The following is a 5,245-nucleotide window of genomic DNA, read 5'->3' as shown; positions in this document are numbered from 1 at the left end:
TTTTGAAGCGTGTGTGTCATGTGCCGTTAGACATGCCACTTATGTGAGTCATCAGGGTATCTCTTATAGCCTATTACTTTTTTGTGTGCTTCCCCAGCCCCCCAGAGTAGCTAGTCGGAACTTAAGGTAAATATTTGGTTACTTGGTTGGTGGCTACTGCCACTTAGAAGTTATGGATCAATTGCTGATTGTATTAAAACTAAATTAAATCAGTTATGTACTTCTGTGCTTTGCAAGTTTCGTTTAGCTAAAATATCATGAAACTGGGGCAGTTTCACCGGCAAAGTATTTGTAAGTAAAGCTTCTGTGTTTCACCCTTGCTGAGCGTGAGCTCTGTTCTCACAATTACCCTGGAGTGAAAACATGGGAATTTGTTGTCATATGATCTAACTGTCAGGTTTGGGGGGAGGTGGAATCGAAGCCCTCACTGTTCGTAAGTGTAACTTCTTGGGAGGTAATAGGATGTGTTGGTAGAAACACTTAAGTTCTTCCCAGTGGTAAAAGCTTAAAATTTGTGATCACTTAAAGTGAGGTAGAGGGTGAGGTGGGTAGGAATTAAATTTTCATGGGCATGTTCCTCATGGACTTAAGAATGGTAGAGAGAAAAGTCAGTGAAAGAGATAAGAGTCCAAGGAAATGAATATAATGTGTCAAGGTGGTTAAAATGACATCAGAGAAGGAAAACCTAGAGTTTGAAGAACCATGTTACTTAATGTAAAAAATATTAGTTTAGATTCAGATAGATCTGTGCTGATGCAAGTAATTCACATCTATTTATGATCATCACCAAGACATTTGCAAATGTAATCAAAGTCACAGTAGGAATGACCCTCACAATTGTGATTGAATGTGTCTATTACAGTGAGAAAAAAAAAGATGGTTCAAAATAGAAGGTGACCTCAAAATAATCAGAAATGTAGTATCACATGCAGTGTTGTTTACTAGGCTATTGACTTGGGAGTAGATTCAGTACAGTGAGCACAGATTTGCTGACCACAGGTGGAAATGGGCTCATTTTGTTTTCTTTGTTTAAAACCATACAAGCATATATTTTGCATTTAATCTCACTGGTTCAAATATCCAAATGCTGGAGTAAGTCCATTTCCCTATCCTCATTGTTCTTACTGTGAAGTCCACTACCCTGACCAACTATATTCCACTGCTGATTTCTGGTGCTCAGAACAACAAACACTGAGGTTGGCTCAAGTACGGTTTCGGGTAGCTCCAGACATCAGGCTGGTTCTCCAGGATCTGTCCTGCCCCACAGGACGGTAGGAGGCTGGTCTTTAATTACCAGCTCTATAGGCATTACCTGCTGATCCACAGTGGCATTAAGGCAGCAAAATCACCCAAGCTCTGACTGCTCTGGACTCCCAGCCATGTTTCCTCTGGGCAGCATTATAGAAAGGGCAGGAGATTGGGAGGGTGGGGGTAGGAGGGTCCCTGTAGTTTATTTTTTAATCACTCAGTTACAGAGGGCTCCAAAACTCTCTTGCCACACCTAGACCCAAAAGTAAAGGGCTCTGATTTGTAAAATGCACATTTCTTGTTGCATTTGGACAGCATGAGCAATGTGCTTTCATATTCTTTGTATTTCTGTAGTTGTTTGACTTAACTGTATCTACAAACTAAAAGAATAGAAAAAAAAAAGGTTTGTTCCAAACTATACTTACATAAGCATTTCTTTCAGTAAGACGTGCATCAAATATCTGTATGCATCCTAGGGAAGTTTTAGGGCACCTAAAGAGAGCCAACATACGTGAAAGAAGCTGAAAGAATTCATATCAAATCACCGTTTGTAGCAACTTTCTTATTGCCAATCTTGGGTCACACTGAAATTTAGAATCACTTGTGCAGGGAACTGATTTTGTTTGGAAAAAGGGTGAGGAAGCTTTAGTCTCTATTTTGATGTAATTAAAATCTCTCAAGAGTGTCAGCAGTCTATATAGCATGATTTTGGAAAAGTAAAGTAAGCAGACCAGTTTTGAGCCCCAAACACATTTTCTTATTGAGTTCTCCATCAAAAGTGGGCAGTTGTGGAGTTTTTCATCTTCATTACATGGTCGTAGGACTAGTGCAATCCAGAGAGTGAAGGAGGTGCAAAGATCAGGACAGGAAGCGTTAACTCATTTTAAGTTATAGAGGCATGTTAAGATACAGTCACTGATCCTAAAATCTTTTATCATCTAGAGTAAGGTTTAATGTAGTCCTCAACGTATTCTGGAAACTCTCCTTGTCTTGTAAATGATGTTCTGCTTCTTCAGTATGTAATAGATCGTCAAAATTCAAAAGGTCAGTAAGTAAAGGGTTTCACCCCCAAACACCATCCTTTCAACTTTCTGGTGGGAAAGCCAGTGCTACTGGGTGCAAGTTCCTTCAGTGAATGTAGACATTTCATTGTCACTGTGATGTTGGTTGTCAGATTCTGGTATATTTCACTTTGGGAGGCACCATGTTATAAGCATTAGGAACTTCAAACTAAAATTTTCCACTCCAATGGTAACCCTTATCTAGGATCTCAGCTGAAAGGAATGAAGCTTGTTTGAATCAGAAAATGTACTTTACATGTGTAAGTATATCAGCTTCAAATTCTGCCAGATCTTTAACAAGCAGCTTGTCTCTCACAGAAACCCTCTGATTAGGATAGAAACTGGCTGATGTACAGGCCCCTGACCATTATCCAATGTCAATTTGCCTGGCAGAGTTAGCATTAATGCTACCTTTGACCTCGGCACCTGGAGACACAGGCTGGGTGCCCAACACCATTCCTGGGCCCCTGTTGCAGTCTGTACTTGGCGGGGCCAACATGGGCCTTGTTTGTTTTTCTTAAGTTGTTTTTTAAAAAAACATTATGGTAAAATACAAAATTTACCATTTTAACCATTTTAAGTGTACAATTCACTGGCATTAAGTACATTCACATTGTGCAACCACCATCCATCATCCCAAGTTGAAACTTTGTACTCATTAAACAATAACTCTCCTTCTCCAGGACCTTGACAACCACCATTCTACTTCCAGGTCTATGAATTTGACTATTCTAGGTACCTCTATGAGTGGAATCGTACAGTGTGTGTGCTATGTGTCTGGCTTATCATTTGATTTCATAAGGTGTTGACTTGCTCCTCAAAGTGTGGTCTGTGCACCAGCAGCATTTGCATCACCTGGAACCTGTTAGAAGGGCAGAATGTTCAGACCTCCTAAATCAGAGTTTATATTTTCACAACTTCCCCAGTGACTCCTGCATGTTAAAGTTTGAGAAGCATTGGCTTTATCTACTGAGAATTCTAGATGGGTCAGGAACCAGGCAGGGAAGTCACCAGCCATTCAAGAGTGAGCAGCTGTGGTGTATCAGAAGCTTTTGGGCCTTGTGGTGTGTGGTAGTGAGCAAGACAGACATGGTCAGCCCATACTTCGGCAGCTTAGTCTAGAGAGAGAGACAGGAAGGAAATAATGTTTTAGTGCTAGCCAAAAGAAATAAAGATTGCTAAACAGAAGGATGATAGCCAGTCATGAAGAAGTGGTAAATCTTCCCTGATGAAGTGACATTTGGATTGAGTCCTAAAGGTTGGATGTGGGTTAGCTGATGCTTGGAGCTGGGGAAGAATTCCAGATGGAAGTGGCAGTGTGAGAGTCCTGCTGTGGAAGGAGCTTAGAGCTTCCTAGAGAAGGAGGGCACTGCAGCTAGGGGTAAATATGGAGGTGGGGGTGCAGGATAAAAGGAGATGAGGTTGGTTGCCGCTGGATGGTGGGTGCTGTGAGCCATGCTGAAGATCTCAAACAGCGAAGTAACGTGTTGGATGTGCTTTTGAAATGGATTCCATTGATGTGCTTTGGAGGGGAGACTATGGAAGCTTAAAGGAGCCTAGGTTTTGTTTTGTTTTTTTCTTTGACCTAAGCCACCAGGGTGTAGGCAGCTGAACTAGGCTTGGCCATTTGGCTACTTCCATCTAGGACTTAAATCTGGAGGCAGTGCAGCAAAGATTCAAAGAATGGGTATCTGGCAATGACGAGTGACAGCCCAGTGGCGGCATCACCAGTCCCACCAGTGGAACTTTCTAACCAGACTTTCCATGGCAGGACCCCGGCAGTCTATTGATTTTTATAAATAGTCTTTCTTGGATCCTGACTGTGTTTTAAGACTGATTCTTGATACTGAGTTGTATGAGCTGTTTATAAATTTTGGAAATTAACTCCTTATAGGTCATATCATTTGCAAGTATTTTCTCCCATTCAGTAAGATGTCCTTTCATTTTGTGGATGGTTTCCTTTGCTGTGCAAAAAGCTTTGAAGTTTGATTAGGTCCCCTTTGTTTAATTTTGCTTTTATTTATTTTGCCTTAAGAGACAGATCTAAAAAAATATTGTGATTTATGTCAAAGAGTGTTCTGCCTGTGTTCTCTTCTAGGAGTTTTATGGTTTCAAGCCTCACATTTAGGTCTTTAGTCCATTTTGAGTTTATTTTTGTATATGGTGTTAGAGAATGTTGTAATTTCATTCTTTTACATGTAGCTGTCCAGTTTTCCCAGCACCACTTATTGAAGAGACTGTCTTTTCTCCATTGTATATTCTTGCCTCCTTTGTCATAGATTAATTGACAATAAGTGTGTAGGTTTATTTCTGGGATCTCTATCCTGTTCCATTGATTAATGTGTCTGTTTTTTGTGCCAATACCATACTGTTTTGACTAACATAGCTTTGTAGTCAAGCTTTGTAGTATGATTGTGCTGAACACCTGAATTAAGGGAGTGTGATACCTCCAGCTTAGTTCTTTTTTCTCAAGGTTGCTTTGGCAATTTGGGGTCATTTGTGGTTCCATATAGATTTTAGGATTACTTGTTTTAGTTCTGTGAAAAATGTCATTGGTATTTCGATAGGTATTGCATTAAATCTGTAGATTGCTTTGGGTAGTATGGACATTTTAACAATGTTAATTCTTCCAATCCAAGAACATGGGATATCGTTCCATTTCTTTGTATCATTTTCAAATTCCTTCGTCAGTGTTTTATAGCTTTCAGAGTATATGTCTTTCACATACCTGGTTAAGTTTATTCCTAGGTATTTTTTTATTTTTGATGTGATTGTAAATGGGATTGTTTCCTTAATTTCTCTTTCTCATAGTTCATTATTACAAACAAAGAACCCAATTAAAAAGTGGGCAGAAGGCCTGAATAGACATTTTTACAAAGAATATATATATAGATGGCCAACAGACACGTGAAAAACTGCTCAACATCACTAATCAT

General features: G+C 39.8%; 1 pseudogene; it reads right to left on the bottom strand.

Annotated features, from left to right (window-relative positions):
- Positions 1-2,182: 2,182 nt before the first annotated feature.
- On the bottom strand, positions 2,183-2,711 carry LOC103020556 (NEDD8-conjugating enzyme UBE2F-like; annotated as a pseudogene).
- Between the last annotated feature and the right edge of the window lie 2,534 nt (positions 2,712-5,245).

This window comes from Balaenoptera acutorostrata, chromosome 1, assembly GCF_949987535.1.
Source record: "Balaenoptera acutorostrata chromosome 1, mBalAcu1.1, whole genome shotgun sequence".
In the NCBI taxonomy this organism is placed as follows: domain Eukaryota; kingdom Metazoa; phylum Chordata; class Mammalia; order Artiodactyla; family Balaenopteridae; genus Balaenoptera; species Balaenoptera acutorostrata.
The sequence above is the reverse complement of the archived record's forward strand: the minus strand, read 5'-3'. Positions and strand labels throughout refer to the sequence as shown.